A 24,312-nucleotide genomic window follows, 5' to 3' on the forward strand; every position below is an offset into this window, starting at 1 on the left:
AGAGGTAGTCAAAATGCCCTGTGCCAGTGAGCTGAACTAGGGCACTGATGTGAAAAGCAGACCCTTTCTGGTAGTTGTAACCCGCTGCAAGTCATGGACCCTTGCACCTTAGACTTCCCAACCAGAAGCACTGAAGGGCCTGCTAGCTCTTGAGCCAGAGGAGCATGCCTCTTGGATTCAAGCACACTTGCTCGATCAGCGCTCGATTAGGCTCGATCAGGCGAGATTTATATTAGTGGCTCATAGGCCTGAAACACTCACCTGGGAGACGCAGGGTGGCTGATTTCCCGGAATGGCCCTTGATGGGGAAATCACCTCCTTTCCCCCGCCTCATTTCAGAATTGTGTGCTAGTCGCAAGACAGTGTTCACGGGTTCATGGGTACTGCCTACTCCCAGCTGCCTCTCTGTCTTCTTCATGTAAATTGCAAGTCACGAGGAGGCACCATTGCCAATATGCTCCGCCCACCTAACCAAGAAACCTAGTTTGAGCTTGTCTGCCTGTGTTGTTGCAGGGGCAGTGTCTTCTTTGCCCAAAAGGTGGCAGGAGAGCCTCACTTCAAACGATAGAATCAACTGCTTAAGTAGAAACCAGCATGGTAGTTACTGTCATAAAGTGCAGCTCTAACAGAAGGTGTGCCTGAGACGCCCCTTCCAGTAATACACAGAATTTTGATTGAGGGCCCAGCCGATGGGTTGGAGGATTTCTCCTCACATGCCACAGCAGCTTCCAAAGATAGTGGTGTGAGGAGCTGGCTCTGCAAGCAGAGCAAGATTTAAGGGAAGAAAATACACCTGTCAGAAGTGGGATTTGAACCCAGCCTCCATGAAGAGACCAGAAGGCTCAGCTTCACTGAAGATCAAGCTCTCTTGAGTCTGGCGCCTTAGACCACTCGGCCATCCTGACAGCCAAAACAGTGTGCAGGTCGGACTCTTCAGTCTGCACTTGTTGATTTTGCCGCTTGCAATGTTCCTATCAAAGTCACAGCTTTAAAGGCCCCACAATATAACATGGCCAAGAAAAAAAAAAAAAAACAGAACAAGAAACAATGCACATGCACGACCACCGAGGGATGCAGATAACTTTTTAGCGTCCTGCAATAGTAAAGCACGTTTTACACAGGTCACAAGTTTTTAAAGGGCATTTCTGTCTAAGTGTGCATTGAGAGAGACTGAGGTTTTAGGGAGCAAACACAAAAGCTGCTGCTGCCAAGTGTTTCTGCCCGGTCTCGAACCGGGGACCTTTCGCGTGTGAGGCGAACGTGATAACCACTACACTACAGAAACAAGCTTGCTGGTTTGACTGAAGGAGCACAGTTCCCCTCATATGTTTGCACGATTTCCTCTATACTTTATCAGCAGTTGCTTGGAATGCGAGGGGTAAGTGTGAAAATTGCAGCGGTGTCAGCCAGCATGCATACACTCAGACGTCCTGAAAAATCCCACAGCTGCGGGCAGAGACAGACAAATATCTGATGCCTAAATGCCAGGAAGGAGAGCCTGTGAAATCATCACACAGGGCGCACTGAGAGCAAGCAGGAAGGAAGCCAAGGCATTGTAATCCATTTTTCGCCTGAGGCAAAAAATATGTTTTGCGCAACAATGCTTCGAGTGGAATGAGAAATGTTGAGGGGTTGTGTATTTTGAGCAGGATTTGATTGTTTTCCGCTAAAATGGGCTTGTCCGGGATTTGAACCTGGGACCTCTCGCACCCTAAGCGAGAATCATACCCCTAGACCAACGAGCCTGGGCACAGAAATGCAACGGCTCCGACCCTGCTCGGAGGGTTGGTGACAGAGAGTGGGAGACTACATCCCAAAGCAAGAAACTGCACATGGTGCTCTCTTCTGCAGTACGACTAGAGTCATTTGCATGGTCTTCATCGAACATGACATAAAAAGCCTCTATCCTTTAGACATTTTGGCCCAGATTTACAAGAAAATGACTAAGCGCGACGCTGTGCCAAATTTGCAAGCCCCACGCGCCGTCATTTTCAAAATGCAGGGAAGCGCCGTATTTAGTAGAATACAGCGCACCCCTGTGCTTCCCCCTGCGCCAGCTCTAAATTAGCTGCTGAGCGCCAACGCAGCCGTTCTTGCACCATGGTACAAGGATGACTGCGTTGAGGGGGAAATTGTTTTTGTGCAGGAAGGGACACCTTCCTGCCCAAAAAAAAAATCTTCAATGGTGATTTGCTCTTACTTCTATGTGTGCTGCAGAATGCATCACACATAGAAAGAGCAAAAACAAGGAGAAATGAAAACATTTCTCCTCAGTGCGCCACTCTAACGACACCCCTGGGATGGCGTTGGATTTTGGTGCTGACGCAGATTTACGCCAACTCCTAAATCTGGAGCAGTATCAAAATGCTATGGTGTTGCTGTGGCACTCTCCCAACAACACCCATTGCACGCCCCTTCCAGGGAACGCGCTGCGTGCTAAGGGGCCGTATTTACAAGGTGGTGTTAAGCCACAAAAAGTGGCTGAACGCCATCTTGTAAATACCGCGCAGTGCATAGTGCCACCGGGGCGTCACTAAAAGTGATGCTCCGGTGGCGATAGGGCCTTGTAAGTCTGGCACTTTATTTGCTCAAGGTGTGTGTTCTTGGTGAGGGCAGGAAAGCTATTTTCGCTCTCGTACCTTCCTTCCTTGGCTGGCTTGAATGCTGTAGGCTCAGGCTTCATTGCAAAGGTCAAACAGTGAGCAACTGACTGCCGTAAGCTGGCGCAACTCCTCTTGGTGAGCTGTGACAGATGCCCCAGGAGCGTAGTACCTCACGATGGTGAGGGATAGACACAGTCTCTTTTATCTCAGCTTGCCTGTCAGGTGAGGCAGGAAATGCAAATACTGTGAAAAAGCCCAGCGTTTCGAACCAGGGACCTTTCGCATGTGAGGTGCGCATGATAACCACTACACTAGACAAACAGACACACTTGCCGGCTTGCTTCATGTGGCTATGCATTGTACTGGAACCACCACACTATGGAAACAGACACACCTGCTTGCTTTATGTGGCTATGCATTGGACTGGGATGCAAGGATGAGGGCCAATGTTCATGACGCTCAAAGCTGAGCCTTCCGGAACACGATCTCTTCCCTTGGAAGAAAGGAACTGGGATCACTTTCATTCCAAGAGGTGATTTCAGAACTGGACCCGAAATTACCATGGAGAAGCACTGTGCATTTAATGTTCCTACGAGCACTGCTGCTCCAGCACAGAAAAGCAGTTGCAAAGAAATCTTGCATACCTTCATGATGCTGAACCGTCTCGACGCCAGTATAAAGCATGTATTGCATTGCAACATGACATCTTACAAGAGTGAAAAGCAGAAATACTCCTGTTTAAAACACAGACTGAACCTATAAAGGTAGGGGTTTGTCTGGGATTTGAACCGAGGTCCTCTCACACCCGAAGCGAGAATCATACCCCTATACCAACTAGACTGCCGCTGCATAATCATTTGAAACATCTTCTGAAGCGTCTTTCCGAAAAGCAGGGCCATTTGGAGGCTCTCTCTCTCTAAGCGTGCCATAGCAATTGATGTTTTCTGTCAAGGATTTTTTGTTTGTCTCTAGCAAGGCAAGAGGTAGTCAAAATGCCCTGTGCCAGTGAGCTGAACTAGGGCACTGATGTGAAAAGCAGACCCTTTCTGGTAGTTGTAACCCGCTGCAAGTCATGGACCCTTGCACCTTAGACTTCCCAACCAGAAGCACTGAAGGGCCTGCTAGCTCTTGAGCCAGAGGAGCATGCCTCTTGGATTCAAGCACACTTGCTCGATCAGCGCTCGATGAGGCTCGATCAGGCGAGATTTATATTAGTGGCTCATAGGCCTGAAACACTCACCTGGGAGACGCAGGGTGGCTGATTTCCCGGAATGGCCCTTGATGGGGAAAGCACCTCCTTTCCCCCGCCTCATTTCAGAATTGTGTGCTAGTCGCAAGACAGTGTTCAGGGGTTCATGGGTACTGCCTACTCCCAGCTGCCTCTCTGTCTTCTTCATGTAAATTGCAAGTCACGAGGAGGCACCATTGCCAATATGCTCCGCCCACCTAACCAAGAAACCTAGTTTGAGCTTGTCTGCCTGTGTTGTTGCAGGGGCAGTGTCTTCTTTGCCCAAAAGGTGGCAGGAGAGCCTCACTTCAAACGATAGAATCAACTGCTTAAGTAGAAACCAGCATGGTAGTTACTGTCATAAAGTGCAGCTCTAACAGAAGGTGTGCCTGAGACGTCCCTTCCAGTAATACACAGAATTTTGATTGAGGGCCCAGCCGATGGGTTGGTGGATTTCTCCTCACATGCCACAGCAGCTTCCAAAGATAGTGGTGTGAGGAGCTGGCTCTGCAAGCAGAGCAAGATTTAAGGGAAGAAAATACACCTGTCAGAAGTGGGATTTGAACCCACGCCTCCATGAAGAGACCAGAAGGCTCAGCTTCACTGAAGATCAAGCTCTCTTGAGTCTGGCGCCTTAGACCACTCGGCCATCCTGACAGCCAAAACAGTGTGCAGGTCGGACTCTTCAGTCTGCACTTGTTGATTTTGCCGCTTGCAATGTTCCTATCAAAGTCACAGCTTTAAAGGCCCCACAATATAACATGGCCAAGAAAAAAAAAAAAAAACAGAACAAGAAACAAGAAACAATGCACATGCACGACCACCGAGGGATGCAGATAACTTTTTAGCGTCCTGCAATAGTAAAGCACGTTTTACACAGGTCACAAGTTTTTAAAGGTCATTTCTGTCTAAGTGTGCATTGAGAGAGACTGAGGTTTTAGGGAGCAAACACAAAAGCTGCTGCTGCCAAGTGTTTCTGCCCGGTCTCGAACCGGGGACCTTTCGCGTGTGAGGCGAATGTGATAACCACTACACAACAGAAACAAGCTTGCTGGTTTGACTGAAGGAGCACAGTTCCCCTCATATGTTTGCACGATTTCCTCTATACTTTATCAGCAGTTGCTCGGAATGCGAGGGGTAAGTGTGAAAATTGCAGCGGTGTCAGCCAGCATGCATACACTCAGACGTCCTGAAAAATCCCACAGCTGCGGGCAGAGACAGACAAATATCTGATGCCTAAATGCCAGGAAGGAGAGCCTGTGAAATCATCACACAGGGCGCACTGAGAGCAAGCAGGAAGGAAGCCAAGGCATTGTAATCCATTTTTCGCCTGAGGCAAAAAATATGTTTTGCGCAACAATGCTTCGAGTGGAATGAGAAATGTTGAGGGGTTGTGTATTTTGAGCAGGATTTGATTGTTTTCCGCTAAAATGGGCTCGTCCGGGATTTGAACCTGGGACCTCTCGCACCCTAAGCGAGAATCATACCCCTAGACCAACGAGCCTGGGCACAGAAATGCAACGGCTCCGACCCTGCTCGGAGGGTTGGTGACAGAGAGTGGGAGACTACATCCCAAAGCAAGAAACTGCACATGGTGCTCTCTTCTGCAGTACGACTAGAGTCATTTGCATGGTCTTCATCGAACATGACATAAAAAGCCTCTATCCTTTAGACATTTTGGCCCAGATTTACAAGAAAATGACTAAGCGCGACGCTGTGCCAAATTTGCAAGCCCCACGCGCCGTCATTTTCAAAATGCAGGGAAGCGCCGTATTTAGTAGAATACAGCGCACCCCTGTGCTTCCCCCTGCGCCAGCTCTAAATTAGCTGCTGAGCGCCAACGCAGCCGTTCTTGCACCATGGTACAAGGATGACTGCGTTGAGGGGGAAATTGTTTTTGTGCAGGAAGGGACACCTTCCTGCCCAAAAAAAAAATCTTCAATGGTGATTTGCTCTTACTTCTATGTGTGCTGCAGAATGCATCACACATAGAAAGAGCAAAAACAAGGAGAAATGAAAACATTTCTCCTCAGTGCGCCACTCTAACGACACCCCTGGGATGGCGTTGGATTTTGGTGCTGACGCAGATTTACGCCAACTCCTAAATCTGGAGCAGTATCAAAATGCTATGGTGTTGCTGTGGCACTCTCCCAACAACACCCATTGCACGCCCCTTCCAGGGAACGCGCTGCGTGCTAAGGGGCCGTATTTACAAGGTGGTGTTAAGCCACAAAAAGTGGCTGAACGCCATCTTGTAAATACCGCGCAGTGCATAGTGCCACCGGGGCGTCACTAAAAGTGATGCTCCGGTGGCGATAGGGCCTTGTAAGTCTGGCACTTTATTTGCTCAAGGTGTGTGTTCTTGGTGAGGGCAGGAAAGCTATTTTCGCTCTCGTACCTTCCTTCCTTGGCTGGCTTGAATGCTGTAGGCTCAGGCTTCATTGCAAAGGTCAAACAGTGAGCAACTGACTGCCGTAAGCTGGCGCAACTCCTCTTGGTGAGCTGTGACAGATGCCCCAGGAGCGTAGTACCTCACGATGGTGAGGGATAGACACAGTCTCTTTTATCTCAGCTTGCCTGTCAGGTGAGGCAGGAAATGCAAATACTGTGAAAAAGCCCAGCGTTTCGAACCAGGGACCTTTCGCATGTGAGGTGCGCATGATAACCACTACACTAGACAAACAGACACACTTGCCGGCTTGCTTCATGTGGCTATGCATTGTACTGGAACCACCACACTATGGAAACAGACACACCTGCTTGCTTTATGTGGCTATGCATTGGACTGGGATGCAAGGATGAGGGCCAATGTTCATGACGCTCAAAGCTGAGCCTTCCGGAACACGATCTCTTCCCTTGGAAGAAAGGAACTGGGATCACTTTCATTCCAAGAGGTGATTTCAGAACTGGACCCGAAATTACCATGGAGAAGCACTGTGCATTTAATGTTCCTACGAGCACTGCTGCTCCAGCACAGAAAAGCAGTTGCAAAGAAATCTTGCATACCTTCATGATGCTGAACCGTCTCGACGCCAGTATAAAGCATGTATTGCATTGCAACATGACATCTTACAAGAGTGAAAAGCAGAAATACTCCTGTTTAAAACACAGACTGAACCTATAAAGGTAGGGGTTTGTCTGGGATTTGAACCGAGGTCCTCTCACACCCGAAGCGAGAATCATACCCCTATACCAACTAGACTGCCGCTGCATAATCATTTGAAACATCTTCTGAAGCGTCTTTCCGAAAAGCAGGGCCATTTGGAGGCTCTCTCTCTCTAAGCGTGCCATAGCAATTGATGTTTTCTGTCAAGGATTTTTTGTTTGTCTCTAGCAAGGCAAGAGGTAGTCAAAATGCCCTGTGCCAGTGAGCTGAACTAGGGCACTGATGTGAAAAGCAGACCCTTTCTGGTAGTTGTAACCCGCTGCAAGTCATGGACCCTTGCACCTTAGACTTCCCAACCAGAAGCACTGAAGGGCCTGCTAGCTCTTGAGCCAGAGGAGCATGCCTCTTGGATTCAAGCACACTTGCTCGATCAGCGCTCGATGAGGCTCGATCAGGCGAGATTTATATTAGTGGCTCATAGGCCTGAAACACTCACCTGGGAGACGCAGGGTGGCTGATTTCCCGGAATGGCCCTTGATGGGGAAAGCACCTCCTTTCCCCCGCCTCATTTCAGAATTGTGTGCTAGTCGCAAGACAGTGTTCAGGGGTTCATGGGTACTGCCTACTCCCAGCTGCCTCTCTGTCTTCTTCATGTAAATTGCAAGTCACGAGGAGGCACCATTGCCAATATGCTCCGCCCACCTAACCAAGAAACCTAGTTTGAGCTTGTCTGCCTGTGTTGTTGCAGGGGCAGTGTCTTCTTTGCCCAAAAGGTGGCAGGAGAGCCTCACTTCAAACGATAGAATCAACTGCTTAAGTAGAAACCAGCATGGTAGTTACTGTCATAAAGTGCAGCTCTAACAGAAGGTGTGCCTGAGACGTCCCTTCCAGTAATACACAGAATTTTGATTGAGGGCCCAGCCGATGGGTTGGTGGATTTCTCCTCACATGCCACAGCAGCTTCCAAAGATAGTGGTGTGAGGAGCTGGCTCTGCAAGCAGAGCAAGATTTAAGGGAAGAAAATACACCTGTCAGAAGTGGGATTTGAACCCACGCCTCCATGAAGAGACCAGAAGGCTCAGCTTCACTGAAGATCAAGCTCTCTTGAGTCTGGCGCCTTAGACCACTCGGCCATCCTGACAGCCAAAACAGTATGCAGGTCGGACTCTTCAGTCTGCACTTGTTGATTTTGCCGCTTGCAATGTTCCTATCAAAGTCACAGCTTTAAAGGCCCCACAATATAACATGGCCAAGAAAAAAAAAAAAAACAGAACAAGAAACAAGAAACAATGCACATGCACGACCACCGAGGGATGCAGATAACTTTTTAGCGTCCTGCAATAGTAAAGCACGTTTTACACAGGTCACAAGTTTTTAAAGGTCATTTCTGTCTAAGTGTGCATTGAGAGAGACTGAGGTTTTAGGGAGCAAACACAAAAGCTGCTGCTGCCAAGTGTTTCTGCCCGGTCTCGAACCGGGGACCTTTCGCGTGTGAGGCGAATGTGATAACCACTACACAACAGAAACAAGCTTGCTGGTTTGACTGAAGGAGCACAGTTCCCCTCATATGTTTGCACGATTTCCTCTATACTTTATCAGCAGTTGCTCGGAATGCGAGGGGTAAGTGTGAAAATTGCAGCGGTGTCAGCCAGCATGCATACACTCAGACGTCCTGAAAAATCCCACAGCTGCGGGCAGAGACAGACAAATATCTGATGCCTAAATGCCAGGAAGGAGAGCCTGTGAAATCATCACACAGGGCGCACTGAGAGCAAGCAGGAAGGAAGCCAAGGCATTGTAATCCATTTTTCGCCTGAGGCAAAAAATATGTTTTGCGCAACAATGCTTCGAGTGGAATGAGAAATGTTGAGGGGTTGTGTATTTTGAGCAGGATTTGATTGTTTTCCGCTAAAATGGGCTTGTCCGGGATTTGAACCTGGGACCTCTCGCACCCTAAGCGAGAATCATACCCCTAGACCAACGAGCCTGGGCACAGAAATGCAACGGCTCCGACCCTGCTCGGAGGGTTGGTGACAGAGAGTGGGAGACTACATCCCAAAGCAAGAAACTGCACATGGTGCTCTCTTCTGCAGTACGACTAGAGTCATTTGCATGGTCTTCATCGAACATGACATAAAAAGCCTCTATCCTTTAGACATTTTGGCCCAGATTTACAAGAAAATGACTAAGCGCGACGCTGTGCCAAATTTGCAAGCCCCACGCGCCGTCATTTTCAAAATGCAGGGAAGCGCCGTATTTAGTAGAATACAGCGCACCCCTGTGCTTCCCCCTGCGCCAGCTCTAAATTAGCTGCTGAGCGCCAACGCAGCCGTTCTTGCACCATGGTACAAGGATGACTGCGTTGAGGGGGAAATTGTTTTTGTGCAGGAAGGGACACCTTCCTGCCCCCAAAAAAAATCTTCAATGGTGATTTGCTCTTACTTCTATGTGTGCTGCAGAATGCATCACACATAGAAAGAGCAAAAACAAGGAGAAATGAAAACATTTCTCCTCAGTGCGCCACTCTAACGACACCCCTGGGATGGCGTTGGATTTTGGTGCTGACGCAGATTTACGCCAACTCCTAAATCTGGAGCAGTATCAAAATGCTATGGTGTTGCTGTGGCACTCTCCCAACAACACCCATTGCACGCCCCTTCCAGGGAACGCGCTGCGTGCTAAGGGGCCGTATTTACAAGGTGGTGTTAAGCCACAAAAAGTGGCTGAACGCCATCTTGTAAATACCGCGCAGTGCATAGTGCCACCGGGGCGTCACTAAAAGTGATGCTCCGGTGGCGATAGGGCCTTGTAAGTCTGGCACTTTATTTGCTCAAGGTGTGTGTTCTTGGTGAGGGCAGGAAAGCTATTTTCGCTCTCGTACCTTCCTTCCTTGGCTGGCTTGAATGCTGTAGGCTCAGGCTTCATTGCAAAGGTCAAACAGTGAGCAACTGACTGCCGTAAGCTGGCGCAACTCCTCTTGGTGAGCTGTGACAGATGCCCCAGGAGCGTAGTACCTCACGATGGTGAGGGATAGACACAGTCTCTTTTATCTCAGCTTGCCTGTCAGGTGAGGCAGGAAATGCAAATACTGTGAAAAAGCCCAGCGTCTCGAACCAGGGACCTTTCGCATGTGAGGTGCGCATGATAACCACTACACTAGACAAACAGACACACTTGCCGGCTTGCTTCATGTGGCTATGCATTGTACTGGAACCACCACACTATGGAAACAGACACACCTGCTTGCTTTATGTGGCTATGCATTGGACTGGGATGCAAGGATGAGGGCCAATGTTCATGACGCTCAAAGCTGAGCCTTCCGGAACACGATCTCTTCCCTTGGAAGAAAGGAACTGGGATCACTTTCATTCCAAGAGGTGATTTCAGAACTGGACCCGAAATTACCATGGAGAAGCACTGTGCATTTAATGTTCCTACGAGCACTGCTGCTCCAGCACAGAAAAGCAGTTGCAAAGAAATCTCGCATACCTTCATGATGCTGAACCGTCTCGACGCCAGTATAAAGCATGTATTGCATTGCAACATGACATCTTACAAGAGTGAAAAGCATAAATACTCCTGTTTAAAACACAGACTGAACCTATAAAGGTAGGGGTTTGTCTGGGATTTGAACCGAGGTCCTCTCACACCCGAAGCGAGAATCATACCCCTATACCAACTAGACTGCCGCTGCATAGTCATTTGAAACATCTTCTGAAGCGTCTTTCCGAAAAGCAGGGCCATTTGGAGGCTCTCTCTCTCTAAGCGTGCCATAGCAATTGATGTTTTCTGTCAAGGATTTTTTGTTTGTCTCTAGCAAGGCAAGAGGTAGTCAAAATGCCCTGTGCCAGTGAGCTGAACTAGGGCACTGATGTGAAAAGCAGACCCTTTCTGGTAGTTGTAACCCGCTGCAAGTCATGGACCCTTGCACCTTAGACTTCCCAACCAGAAGCACTGAAGGGCCTGCTAGCTCTTGAGCCAGAGGAGCATGCCTCTTGGATTCAAGCACACTTGCTCGATCAGCGCTCGATCAGGCGAGATTTATATTAGTGGCTCATAGGCCTGAAACACTCACCTGGGAGACGCAGGGTGGCTGATTTCCCGGAATGGCCCTTGATGGGGAAATCACCTCCTTTCCCCCGCCTCATTTCAGAATTGTGTGCTAGTCGCAAGACAGTGTTCAGGGGTTCATGGGTACTGCCTACTCCCAGCTGCCTCTCTGTCTTCTTCATGTAAATTGCAAGTCACGAGGAGGCACCATTGCCAATATGCTCCGCCCACCTAACCAAGAAACCTAGTTTGATCTTGTCTGCCTGTGTTGTTGCAGGGGCAGTGTCTTCTTTGCCCAAAAGGTGGCAGGAGAGCCTCACTTCAAACAATAGAATCAACTGCTTAAGTAGAAACCAGCATGGTAGTTACTGTCATAAAGTGCAGCTCTAACAGAAGGTGTGCCTGAGACGCCCCTTCCAGTAATACACAGAATTTTGATTGAGGGCCCAGCCGATGGGTTGGTGGATTTCTCCTCACATGCCACAGCAGCTTCCAAAGATAGTGGTGTGAGGAGCTGGCTCTGCAAGCAGAGCAAGATTTAAGGGAAGAAAATACACCTGTCAGAAGTGGGATTTGAACCCACGCCTCCATGAAGAGACCAGAAGGCTCAGCTTCACTGAAGATCAAGCTCTCTTGAGTCTGGCACCTTAGACCACTCGGCCATCCTGACAGCCAAAACAGTGTGCAGGTCGGACTCTTCAGTCTGCACTTGTTGATTTTGCCGCTTGCAATGTTCCTATCAAAGTCACAGCTTTAAAGGCCCCACAATATAACATGGCCAAGAAAAAAAAAAAAAAACAGAACAAGAAACAATGCACATGCACGACCACCGAGGGATGCAGATAACTTTTTAGCGTCCTGCAATAGTAAAGCACGTTTTACACAGGTCACAAGTTTTTAAAGGTCATTTCTGTCTAAGTGTGCATTGAGAGAGCCTGAGGTTTTAGGGAGCAAACACAAAAGCTGCTGCTGCCAAGTGTTTCTGCCCGGTCTCGAACCGGGGACCTTTCGCGTGTGAGGCGAACGTGATAACCACTACACTACAGAAACAAGCTTGCTGGTTTGACTGAAGGAGCACAGTTCCCCTCATATGTTTGCACGATTTCCTCTATACTTTATCAGCAGTTGCTTGGAATGCGAGGGGTAAGTGTGAAAATTGCAGCGGTGTCAGCCAGCATGCATACACTCAGACGTCCTGAAAAATCCCACAGCTGCGGGCAGAGACAGACAAATATCTGATGCCTAAATGCCAGGAAGGAGAGCCTGTGAAATCATCACACAGGGCGCACTGAGAGCAAGCAGGAAGGAAGCCAAGGCATTGTAATCCATTTTTCGCCTGAGGCAAAAAATATGTTTTGCGCAACAATGCTTCGAGTGGAATGAGAAATGTTGAGGGGTTGTGTATTTTGAGCAGGATTTGATTGTTTTCCGCTAAAATGGGCTTGTCCGGGATTTGAACCTGGGACCTCTCGCACCCTTAGCGAGAATCATACCCCTAGACCAACGAGCATGGGCACAGAAATGCAACGGCTCCGACCCTGCTCGGAGGGTTGGTGACAGAGAGTGGGAGACTACATCCCAAAGCAAGAAACTGCACATGGTGCTCTCTTCTGCAGTACGACTAGAGTCATTTGCATGGTCTTCATCGAACATGACATAAAAAGCCTCTATCCTTTAGACATTTTGGCCCAGATTTACAAGAAAATGACTAAGCGCGACGCTGTGCCAAATTTGCAAGCCCCACGCGCCGTCATTTTCAAAATGCAGGGAAGCGCCGTATTTAGTAGAATACAGCGCACCCCTGTGCTTCCCCCTGCGCCAGCTCTAAATTAGCTGCTGAGCGCCAACGCAGCAGTTCTTGCACCATGGTACAAGGATGACTGCGTTGAGGGGGAAATTGTTTTTGTGCAGGAAGGGACACCTTCCTGCCCAAAAAAAAAATCTTCAATGGTGATTTGCTCTTACTTCTATGTGTGCTGCAGAATGCATCACACATAGAAAGAGCAAAAACAAGGAGAAATGAAAACATTTCTCCTCAGTGCGCCACTCTAACGACACCCCTGGGATGGCGTTGGATTTTGGTGCTGACGCAGATTTACGCCAACTCCTAAATCTGGAGCAGCATCAAAATGCTATGGTGTTGCTGTGGCACACTCCCAACAACACCCATTGCACGCCCCTTCCAGGGAACGCGCTGCGTGCTAAGGGGCCGTATTTACAAGGTGGTGTTAAGCCACAAAAAGTGGCTGAACGCCATCTTGTAAATACCGCGCAGTGCATAGTGCCACGGGGGCGTCACTAAAAGTGATGCTCCGGTGGCGATAGGACCTTGTAAGTCTGGCACTTTATTTGCTCAAGGTGTGTGTTCTTGGTGAGGGCAGGAAAGCTATTTTCGCTCTCGTACCTTCCTTCCTTGGCTGGCTTGAATGCTGTTGGCTCAGGCTTCATTGCAAAGGTCAAACAGTGAGCAACTGACTGCCGTAAGCTGGCGCAACTCCTCTTGGTGAGCTGTGACAGATGCCCCAGGAGCGTAGTACCTCACGATGGTGAGGGATAGACACAGTCTCTTTTATCTCAGCTTGCCTGTCAGGTGAGGCATGAAATGCAAATACTGTGAAAAAGCCCAGCGTCTCGAACCAGGGACCTTTCGCATGTGAGGTGCGCATGATAACCACTACACTAGACAAACAGACACACTTGCCGGCTTGCTTCATGTGGCTATGCATTGTACTGGAACCACCACACTATGGAAACAGACACACCTGCTTGCTTTATGTGGCTATGCATTGGACTGGGATGCAAGGATGAGGGCCAATGTTCATGACGCTCAAAGCTGAGCCTTCCGGAACACAATCTCTTCCCTTGGAAGAAAGGAACTGGGATCACTTTCATTCCAAGAGGTGATTTCAGAACTGGACCCGAAATTACCATGGAGAAGCACTGTGCATTTAATGTTCCTACGAGCACTGCTGCTCCAGCACAGAAAAGCAGTTGCAAAGAAATCTCGCATACCTTCATGATGCTGAACCGTCTCGACGCCAGTATAAAGCATGTATTGCATTGCAACATGACATCTTACAAGAGTGAAAAGCAGAAATACTCCTGTTTAAAACACAGACTGAACCTATAAAGGTAGGGGTTTGTCTGGGATTTGAACCGAGGTCCTCTCACACCCGAAGCGAGAATCATACCCCTATACCAACTAGACTGCCGCTGCATAATCATTTGAAACATCTTCTGAAGCGTCTTTCCGAAAAGCAGGGCCATTTGGAGGCTCTCTCTCTCTAAGCGTGCCATAGCAATTGATGTTTTCTGTCAAGGATTTTTTGTTTGTCTCTAGCAAGGCAAGAGGTAGTCAAAATGCCCTGTGCCAGTGAGCTGAACTAGGGCACTGATGTGAAAAGCAGACCCTTTCTGGTAGTTGTAACCCGCTGCAAGTCATGGACCCTTGCACCTTAGACTTCCCAACCAGAAGCACTGAAGGGCCTGCTAGCTCTTGAGCCAGAGGAGCATGCCTCTTGGATTCAAGCACACTTGCTCGATCAGCGCTCGATGAGGCTCGATCAGGTGAGATTTATATTAGTGGCTCATAGGCCTGAAACACTCACCTGGGAGACGCAGGGTGGCTGATTTCCCGGAATGGCCCTTGATGGGGAAATCACCTCCTTTCCCCCGCCTCATTTCAGAATTGTGTGCTAGTCGCAAGACAGTGTTCAGGGGTTCATGGGTACTGCCTACTCCCAGCTGCCTCTCTGTCTTCTTCATGTAAATTGCAAGTCACGAGGAGGCACCATTGCCAATATGCTCCGCCCACCTAACCAAGAAACCTAGTTTGAGCTTGTCTGCCTGTGTTGTTGCAGGGGCAGTGTCTTCTTTGCCCAAAAGGTGGCAGGAGAGCCTCACTTCAAACGATAGAATCAACTGCTTAAGTAGAAACCAGCATGGTAGTTACTGTCATAAAGTGCAGCTCTAACAGAAGGTGTGCCTGAGACGTCCCTTCCAGTAATACACAGAATTTTGATTGAGGGCCCAGCCGATGGGTTGGTGGATTTCTCCTCACATGCCACAGCAGCTTCCAAAGATAGTGGTGTGAGGAGCTGGCTCTGCAAGCAGAGCAAGATTTAAGGGAATAAAATACACCTGTCAGAAGTGGGATTTTAACCCACGCCTCCATGAAGAGACCAGAAGGCTCAGCTTCACTGAAGATCAAGCTCTCTTGAGTCTGGCGCCTTAGACCACTCGGCCATCCTGACAGCCAAAACAGTGTGCAGGTCGGACTCTTCAGTCTGCACTTGTTGATTTTGCCGCTTGCAATGTTCCTATCAAAGTCACAGCTTTAAAGGCCCCACAATATAACATGGCCAAGAAAAAAAAAAAAAAACAGAACAAGAAACAAGAAACAATGCACATGCACGACCACCGAGGGATGCAGATAACTTTTTAGCGTCCTGCAATAGTAAAGCACGTTTTACACTGGTCACAAGTTTTTAAAGGTCATTTCTGTCTAAGTGTGCATTGAGAGAGACTGAGGTTTTAGGGAGCAAACACAAAAGCTGCTGCTGCCAAGTGTTTCTGCCCGGTCTCGAACCGGGGACCTTTCGCGTGTGAGGCGAACGTGATAACCACTACACAACAGAAACAAGCTTGCTGGTTTGACTGAAGGAGCACAGTTCCCCTCATATGTTTGCACGATTTCCTCTATACTTTATCAGCAGTTGCTCGGAATGCGAGGGGTAAGTGTGAAAATTGCAGCGGTGTCAGCCAGCATGCATACACTCAGACGTCCTGAAAAATCCCACAGCTGCGGGCAGAGACAGACAAATATCTGATGCCTAAATGCCAGGAAGGAGAGCCTGTGAAATCATCACACAGGGCGCACTGAGAGCAAGCAGGAAGGAAGCCAAGGCATTGTAATCCATTTTTCGCCTGAGGCAAAAAATATGTTTTGCGCAACAATGCTTCGAGTGGAATGAGAAATGTTGAGGGGTTGTGTATTTTGAGCAGGATTTGATTGTTTTCCGCTAAAATGGGCTTGTCCGGGATTTGAACCTGGGACCTCTCGCACCCTAAGCAAGAATCATACCCCTAGACCAACGAGCCTGGGCACAGAAATGCAACGGCTCCGACCCTGCTCGGAGGGTTGGTGACAGAGAGTGGGAGACTACATCCCAAAGCAAGAAACTGCACATGGTGCTCTCTTCTGCAGTACGACTAGAGTCATTTGCATGGTCTTCATCGAACATGACATAAAAAGCCTCTATCCTTTAGACATTTTGGCCCAGATTTACAAGAAAATGACTAAGCGCGACGCTGTGCCAAATTTGCAAGCCCCACGCGCCGTCATTTTCAAAATGCAGGGAAGCGCCGTATTTAGTAGAATACAGCGCACCCCTGTGCTTCCCCCTGCGCCAGCTCTAAATTAGCTGCTGAGCGCCAACGCAGCCGTTCTTGCACCATGGTACAAGGATGACTGCGTTGAGGGGGAAATTGTTTTTGTGCAGGAAGGGACACCTTCCTGCCCCCAAAAAAAATCTTCAATGGTGATTTGCTCTTACTTCTATGTGTGCTGCAGAATGCATCACACATAGAAAGAGCAAAAACAAGGAGAAATGAAAACATTTCTCCTCAGTGCGCCACTCTAACGACACCCCTGGGATGGCGTTGGATTTTGGTGCTGACGCAGATTTACGCCAACTCCTAAATCTGGAGCAGTATCAAAATGCTATGGTGTTGCTGTGGCACTCTCCCAACAACACCCATTGCACGCCCCTTCCAGGGAACGCGCTGCGTGCTAAGGGGCCGTATTTACAAGGTGGTGTTAAGCCACAAAAAGTGGCTGAACGCCATCTTGTAAATACCGCGCAGTGCATAGTGCCACCGGGGCGTCACTAAAAGTGATGCTCCGGTGGCGATAGGGCCTTGTAAGTCTGGCACTTTATTTGCTCAAGGTGTGTGTTCTTGGTGAGGGCAGGAAAGCTATTTTCGCTCTCGTACCTTCCTTCCTTGGCTGGCTTGAATGCTGTAGGCTCAGGCTTCATTGCAAAGGTCAAACAGTGAGCAACTGACTGCCGTAAGCTGGCGCAACTCCTCTTGGTGAGCTGTGACAGATGCCCCAGGAGCGTAGTACCTCACGATGGTGAGGGATAGACACAGTCTCTTTTATCTCAGCTTGCCTGTCAGGTGAGGCAGGAAATGCAAATACTGTGAAAAAGCCCAGCGTCTCGAACCAGGGACCTTTCGCATGTGAGGTGCGCATGATAACCACTACACTAGACAAACAGACACACTTGCCGGCTTGCTTCATGTGGCTATGCATTGTACTGGAACCACCACACTATGGAAACAGACACACCTGCTTGCTTTATGTGGCTATGCATTGGACTGGGATGCAAGGATGAGGGCCAATGTTCATGACGCTCAAAGCTGAGCCTTCCGGAACACGATCTCTTCCCTTGGAAGAAAGGAACTGGGATCACTTTCATTCCAAGAGGTGATTTCAGAACTGGACCCGAAATTACCATGGAGAAGCACTGTGCATTTAATGTTCCTACGAGCACTGCTGCTCCAGCACAGAAAAGCAGTTGCAAAGAAATCTCGCATACCTTCATGATGCTGAACCGTCTCGACGCCAGTATAAAGCATGTATTGCATTGCAACATGACATCTTACAAGAGTGAAAAGCATAAATACTCCTGTTTAAAACACAGACTGAACCTATAAAGGTAGGGGTTTGTCTGGGATTTGAACCGAGGTCCTCTCACACCCGAAGCGAGAATCATACCCCTATACCAACTAGACTGCCGCTGCATAGTCATTTGAAACATCTTCTGAAGCGTCTTTCCGAAAAGCAGGGCCATTTGGAGGCTCTCTCTCTCTAAGCGTGCCATAGCAATTGATGTTTTCTGTCAAGGATTTTTTGTTTGTCTCTAGCAAGGCAAGAGGTAGTCAAAATGCCCTGTGCCAGTGAGCTGAACTAGGGCACTGATGTGAAAAGCAGACCCTTTCTGGTAGTTGTAACCCGCTGCAAGTCATGGACCCTTGCACCTTAGACTTCCCAACCAGAAGCACTGAAGGGCCTGCTAGCTCTTGAGCCAGAGGAGCATGCCTCTTGGATTCAAGCACACTTGCTCGATCAGCGCTCGATCAGGCGAGATTTATATTAGTGGCTCATAGGCCTGAAACACTCACCTGGGAGACGCAGGGTGGCTGATTTCCCGGAATGGCCCTTGATGGGGAAATCACCTCCTTTCCCCCGCCTCATTTCAGAATTGTGTGCTAGTCGCAAGACAGTGTTCAGGGGTTCATGGGTACTGCCTACTCCCAGCTGCCTCTCTGTCTTCTTCATGTAAATTGCAAGTCACGAGGAGGCACCATTGCCAATATGCTCCGCCCACCTAACCAAGAAACCTAGTTTGATCTTGTCTGCCTGTGTTGTTGCAGGGGCAGTGTCTTCTTTGCCCAAAAGGTGGCAGGAGAGCCTCACTTCAAACAATAGAATCAACTGCTTAAGTAGAAACCAGCATGGTAGTTACTGTCATAAAGTGCAGCTCTAACAGAAGGTGTGCCTGAGACGCCCCTTCCAGTAATACACAGAATTTTGATTGAGGGCCCAGCCGATGGGTTGGTGGATTTCTCCTCACATGCCACAGCAGCTTCCAAAGATAGTGGTGTGAGGAGCTGGCTCTGCAAGCAGAGCAAGATTTAAGGGAAGAAAATACACCTGTCAGAAGTGGGATTTGAACCCACGCCTCCATGAAGAGACCAGAAGGCTCAGCTTCACTGAAGATCAAGCTCTCTTGAGTCTGGCACCTTAGACCACTCGGCCATCCTGACAGCCAAAACAGTGTGCAGGTCGGACTCTTCAGTCTGCACTTGTTGATTTTGCCGCTTGCAATGTTCCTATCAAAGTCACAGCTTTAAAGGCCCCACAATATAACATGGCCAAGAAAAAAAAAAAAAAACAGAACAAGAAACAATGCACATGCACGACCACCGAGGGATGCAGATAACTTTTTAGCGTCCTGCAATAGTAAAGCACGTTTTACACAGGTCACAAGTTTTTAAAGGTCATTTCTGTCTAAGTGTGCATTGAGAGAGCCTGAGGTTTTAGGGAGCAAACACAAAAGCTGCTGCTGCCAAGTGTTTCTGCCCGGTCTCGAACCGGGGACCTTTCGCGTGTGAGGCGAACGTGATAACCACTACACTACAGAAACAAGCTTGCTGGTTTGACTGAAGGAGCACAGTTCCCCTCATATGTTTGCACGATTTCCTCTATACTTTATCAGCAGTTGCTTGGAATGCGAGGGGTAAGTGTGAAAATTGCAGCGGTGTCAGCCAGCATGCATACACTCAGACGTCCTGAAAAATCCCACAGCTGCGGGCAGAGACAGACAAATATCTGATGCCTAAATGCCAGGAAGGAGAGCCTGTGAAATCATCACACAGGGCGCACTGAGAGCAAGCAGGAAGGAAGCCAAGGCATTGTAATCCATTTTTCGCCTGAGGCAAAAAATATGTTTTGCGCAACAATGCTTCGAGTGGAATGAGAAATGTTGAGGGGTTGTGTATTTTGAGCAGGATTTGATTGTTTTCCGCTAAAATGGGCTTGTCCGGGATTTGAACCTGGGACCTCTCGCACCCTTAGCGAGAATCATACCCCTAGACCAACGAGCATGGGCACAGAAATGCAACGGCTCCGACCCTGCTCGGAGGGTTGGTGACAGAGAGTGGGAGACTACATCCCAAAGCAAGAAACTGCACATGGTGCTCTCTTCTGCAGTACGACTAGAGTCATTTGCATGGTCTTCATCGAACATGACATAAAAAGCCTCTATCCTTTAGACATTTTGGCCCAGATTTACAAGAAAATGACTAAGCGCGACGCTGTGCCAAATTTGCAAGCCCCACGCGCCGTCATTTTCAAAATGCAGGGAAGCGCCGTATTTAGTAGAATACAGCGCACCCCTGTGCTTCCCCCTGCGCCAGCTCTAAATTAGCTGCTGAGCGCCAACGCAGCAGTTCTTGCACCATGGTACAAGGATGACTGCGTTGAGGGGGAAATTGTTTTTGTGCAGGAAGGGACACCTTCCTGCCCAAAAAAAAAATCTTCAATGGTGATTTGCTCTTACTTCTATGTGTGCTGCAGAATGCATCACACATAGAAAGAGCAAAAACAAGGAGAAATGAAAACATTTCTCCTCAGTGCGCCACTCTAACGACACCCCTGGGATGGCGTTGGATTTTGGTGCTGACGCAGATTTACGCCAACTCCTAAATCTGGAGCAGCATCAAAATGCTATGGTGTTGCTGTGGCACACTCCCAACAACACCCATTGCACGCCCCTTCCAGGGAACGCGCTGCGTGCTAAGGGGCCGTATTTACAAGGTGGTGTTAAGCCACAAAAAGTGGCTGAACGCCATCTTGTAAATACCGCGCAGTGCATAGTGCCACGGGGGCGTCACTAAAAGTGATGCTCCGGTGGCGATAGGACCTTGTAAGTCTGGCACTTTATTTGCTCAAGGTGTGTGTTCTTGGTGAGGGCAGGAAAGCTATTTTCGCTCTCGTACCTTCCTTCCTTGGCTGGCTTGAATGCTGTTGGCTCAGGCTTCATTGCAAAGGTCAAACAGTGAGCAACTGACTGCCGTAAGCTGGCGCAACTCCTCTTGGTGAGCTGTGACAGATGCCCCAGGAGCGTAGTACCTCACGATGGTGAGGGATAGACACAGTCTCTTTTATCTCAGCTTGCCTGTCAGGTGAGGCATGAAATGCAAATACTGTGAAAAAGCCCAGCGTCTCGAACCAGGGACCTTTCGCATGTGAGGTGCGCATGATAACCACTACACTAGACAAACAGACACACTTGCCGGCTTGCTTCATGTGGCTATGCATTGTACTGGAACCACCACACTATGGAAACAGACACACCTGCTTGCTTTATGTGGCTATGCATTGGACTGGGATGCAAGGATGAGGGCCAATGTTCATGACGCTCAAAGCTGAGCCTTCCGGAACACGATCTCTTCCCTTGGAAGAAAGGAACTGGGATCACTTTCATTCCAAGAGGTGATTTCAGAACTGGACCCGAAATTACCATGGAGAAGCACTGTGCATTTAATGTTCCTACGAGCACTGCTGCTCCAGCACAGAAAAGCAGTTGCAAAGAAATCTCGCATACCTTCATGATGCTGAACCGTCTCGACGCCAGTATAAAGCATGTATTGCATTGCAACATGACATCTTACAAGAGTGAAAAGCAGAAATACTCCTGTTTAAAACACAGACTGAACCTATAAAGGTAGGGGTTTGTCTGGGATTTGAACCGAGGTCCTCTCACACCCGAAGCGAGAATCATACCCCTATACCAACTAGACTGCCGCTGCATAATCATTTGAAACATCTTCTGAAGCGTCTTTCCGAAAAGCAGGGCCATTTGGAGGCTCTCTCTCTCTAAGCGTGCCATAGCAATTGATGTTTTCTGTCAAGGATTTTTTGTTTGTCTCTAGCAAGGCAAGAGGTAGTCAAAATGCCCTGTGCCAGTGAGCTGAACTAGGGCACTGATGTGAAAAGCAGACCCTTTCTGGTAGTTGTAACCCGCTGCAAGTCATGGACCCTTGCACCTTAGACTTCCCAACCAGAAGCACTGAAGGGCCTGCTAGCTCTTGAGCCAGAGGAGCATGCCTCTTGGATTCAAGCACACTTGCTCGATCAGCGCTCGATGAGGCTCGATCAGGTGAGATTTATATTAGTGGCTCATAGGCCTGAAACACTCACCTGGGAGACGCAGGGTGGCTGATTTCCCGGAATGGCCCTTGATGGGGAAATCACCTCCTTTCCCCCGCCTCATTTCAGAATTGTGTGCTAGTCGCAAGACAGTGTTCAGGGGTTCATGGGTACTGCCTACTCCCAGCTGCCTCTCTGTCTTCTTCATGTAAATTGCAAGTCACGAGGAGGCACCATTGCCAATATGCTCCGCCCACCTAACCAAGAAACCTAGTTTGAGCTTGTCTGCCTGTGTTGTTGCAGGGGCAGTGTCTTCTTTGCCCAAAAGGTGGCAGGAGAGCCTCACTTCAAACGATAGAATCAACTGCTTAAGTAGAAACCAGCATGGTAGTTACTGTCATAAAGTGCAGCTCTAACAGAAGGTGTGCCTGAGACGTCCCTTCCAGTAATACACAGAATTTTGATTGAGGGCCCAGCCGATGGGTTGGTGGATTTCTCCTCACATGCCACAGCAGCTTCCAAAGATAGTGGTGTGAGGAGCTGGCTCTGCAAGCAGAGCAAGATTTAAGGGAATAAAATACACCTGTCAGAAGTGGGATTTTAACCCACGCCTCCATGAAGAGACCAGAAGGCTCAGCTTCACTGAAGATCAAGCTCTCTTGAGTCTGGCGCCTTAGACCACTCGGCCATCCTGACAGCCAAAACAGTGTGCAGGTCGGACTCTTCAGTCTGCACTTGTTGATTTTGCCGCTTGCAATGTTCCTATCAAAGTCACAGCTTTAAAGGCCCCACAATATAACATGGCCAAGAAAAAAAAAAAAAAACAGAACAAGAAACAAGAAACAATGCACATGCACGACCACCGAGGGATGCAGATAACTTTTTAGCGTCCTGCAATAGTAAAGCACGTTTTACACTGGTCACAAGTTTTTAAAGGTCATTTCTGTCTAAGTGTGCATTGAGAGAGACTGAGGTTTTAGGGAGCAAACACAAAAGCTGCTGCTGCCAAGTGTTTCTGCCCGGTCTCGAACCGGGGACCTTTCGCGTGTGAGGCGAACGTGATAACCACTACACAACAGAAACAAGCTTGCTGGTTTGACTGAAGGAGCACAGTTCCCCTCATATGTTTGCACGATTTCCTCTATACTTTATCAGCAGTTGCTCGGAATGCGAGGGGTAAGTGTGAAAATTGCAGCGGTGTCAGCCAGCATGCATACACTCAGACGTCCTGAAAAATCCCACAGCTGCGGGCAGAGACAGACAAATATCTGATGCCTAAATGCCAGGAAGGAGAGCCTGTGAAATCATCACACAGGGCGCACTGAGAGCAAGCAGGAAGGAAGCCAAGGCATTGTAATCCATTTTTCGCCTGAGGCAAAAAATATGTTTTGCGCAACAATGCTTCGAGTGGAATGAGAAATGTTGAGGGGTTGTGTATTTTGAGCAGGATTTGATTGTTTTCCGCTAAAATGGGCTTGTCCGGGATTTGAACCTGGGACCTCTCGCACCCTAAGCAAGAATCATACCCCTAGACCAACGAGCCTGGGCACAGAAATGCAACGGCTCCGACCCTGCTCGGAGGGTTGGTGACAGAGAGTGGGAGACTACATCCCAAAGCAAGAAACTGCACATGGTGCTCTCTTCTGCAGTACGACTAGAGTCATTTGCATGGTCTTCATCGAACATGACATAAAAAGCCTCTATCCTTAAGACATTTTGGCCCAGATTTACAAGAAAATGACTAAGCGCGACGCTGTGCCAAATTTGCAAGCCCCACGCGCCGTCATTTTCAAAATGCAGGGAAGCGCCGTATTTAGTAGAATACAGCGCACCCCTGTGCTTCCCCCTGCGCCAGCTCTAAATTAGCTGCTGAGCGCCAACGCAGCCGTTCTTGCACCATGGTACAAGGATGACTGCGTTGAGGGGGAAATTGTTTTTGTGCAGGAAGGGACACCTTCCTGCCCAAAAAAAAAATCTTCAATGGTGATTTGCTCTTACTTCTATATGTGCTGCAGAATGCATCACACATAGAAAGAGCAAAAACAAGGAGAAATGAAAACATTTCTCCTCAGTGCGCCACTCTAACGACACCCCTGGGATGGCGTTGGATTTTGGTGCTGACGCAGATTTACGCCAACTCCTAAATCTGGAGCAGTATCAAAATGCTATGGTGTTGCTGTGGCACTCTCCCAACAACACCCATTGCACGCCCCTTCCAGGGAACGCGCTGCGTGCTAAGGGGCCGTATTTACAAGGTGGTGTTAAGCCACAAAAAGTGGCTGAACGCCATCTTGTAAATACCGCGCAGTGCATAGTGCCACCGGGGCGTCACTAAAAGTGATGCTCCGGTGGCGATAGGGCCTTGTAAGTCTGGCACTTTATTTGCTCAAGGTGTGTGTTCTTGGTGAGGGCAGGAAAGCTATTTTCGCTCTCGTACCTTCCTTCCTTGGCTGGCTTGAATGCTGTAGGCTCAGGCTTCATTGCAAAGGTCAAACAGTGAGCAACTGACTGCCGTAAGCTGGCGCAACTCCTCTTGGTGAGCTGTGACAGATGCCCCAGGAGCGTAGTACCTCACGATGGTGAGGGATAGACACAGTCTCTTTTA

The 24,312-nt window shown here is 48.7% G+C and overlaps 10 non-coding genes across 10 annotated transcripts; all 10 read right to left on the minus strand.

The window, feature by feature from the left end:
- Positions 1-1,212: 1,212 nt before the first annotated feature.
- On the minus strand, positions 1,213-1,285 carry TRNAV-CAC (transfer RNA valine (anticodon CAC)). Its single transcript has one exon. It is a non-coding gene; the product is annotated as a tRNA-Val (tRNA).
- A 3,091-nt stretch (positions 1,286-4,376) lies between these two features.
- Positions 4,377-4,488, minus strand: TRNAL-CAA (transfer RNA leucine (anticodon CAA)). The gene is made up of 2 exons: positions 4,451-4,488; positions 4,377-4,422 (listed from the first exon to the last, which is right to left on the minus strand). It is a non-coding gene; the product is annotated as a tRNA-Leu (tRNA).
- Positions 4,489-4,802: 314 nt separating this feature from the next.
- Positions 4,803-4,875, minus strand: TRNAV-CAC (transfer RNA valine (anticodon CAC)). Its single transcript has one exon. It is a non-coding gene; the product is annotated as a tRNA-Val (tRNA).
- Positions 4,876-5,263: 388 nt separating this feature from the next.
- On the minus strand, positions 5,264-5,335 carry TRNAP-AGG (transfer RNA proline (anticodon AGG)). The gene has a single exon. It is a non-coding gene; the product is annotated as a tRNA-Pro (tRNA).
- Positions 5,336-7,966: 2,631 nt separating this feature from the next.
- TRNAL-CAA (transfer RNA leucine (anticodon CAA)) lies at positions 7,967-8,078 on the minus strand. The gene is made up of 2 exons: positions 8,041-8,078; positions 7,967-8,012 (listed from the first exon to the last, which is right to left on the minus strand). It is a non-coding gene; the product is annotated as a tRNA-Leu (tRNA).
- A 313-nt stretch (positions 8,079-8,391) lies between these two features.
- TRNAV-CAC (transfer RNA valine (anticodon CAC)) lies at positions 8,392-8,464 on the minus strand. Its single transcript has one exon. It is a non-coding gene; the product is annotated as a tRNA-Val (tRNA).
- A 3,500-nt stretch (positions 8,465-11,964) lies between these two features.
- TRNAV-CAC (transfer RNA valine (anticodon CAC)) lies at positions 11,965-12,037 on the minus strand. The gene has a single exon. It is a non-coding gene; the product is annotated as a tRNA-Val (tRNA).
- Positions 12,038-15,554: 3,517 nt separating this feature from the next.
- On the minus strand, positions 15,555-15,627 carry TRNAV-CAC (transfer RNA valine (anticodon CAC)). Its single transcript has one exon. It is a non-coding gene; the product is annotated as a tRNA-Val (tRNA).
- A 3,500-nt stretch (positions 15,628-19,127) lies between these two features.
- TRNAV-CAC (transfer RNA valine (anticodon CAC)) lies at positions 19,128-19,200 on the minus strand. Its single transcript has one exon. It is a non-coding gene; the product is annotated as a tRNA-Val (tRNA).
- Positions 19,201-22,717: 3,517 nt separating this feature from the next.
- Positions 22,718-22,790, minus strand: TRNAV-CAC (transfer RNA valine (anticodon CAC)). The gene has a single exon. It is a non-coding gene; the product is annotated as a tRNA-Val (tRNA).
- Positions 22,791-24,312: the final 1,522 nt, after the last annotated feature.

The sequence above is a fragment of the Pleurodeles waltl genome, chromosome 10 (genome assembly GCF_031143425.1).
Source record: "Pleurodeles waltl isolate 20211129_DDA chromosome 10, aPleWal1.hap1.20221129, whole genome shotgun sequence".
Lineage (NCBI taxonomy): Eukaryota > Metazoa > Chordata > Amphibia > Caudata > Salamandridae > Pleurodeles > Pleurodeles waltl.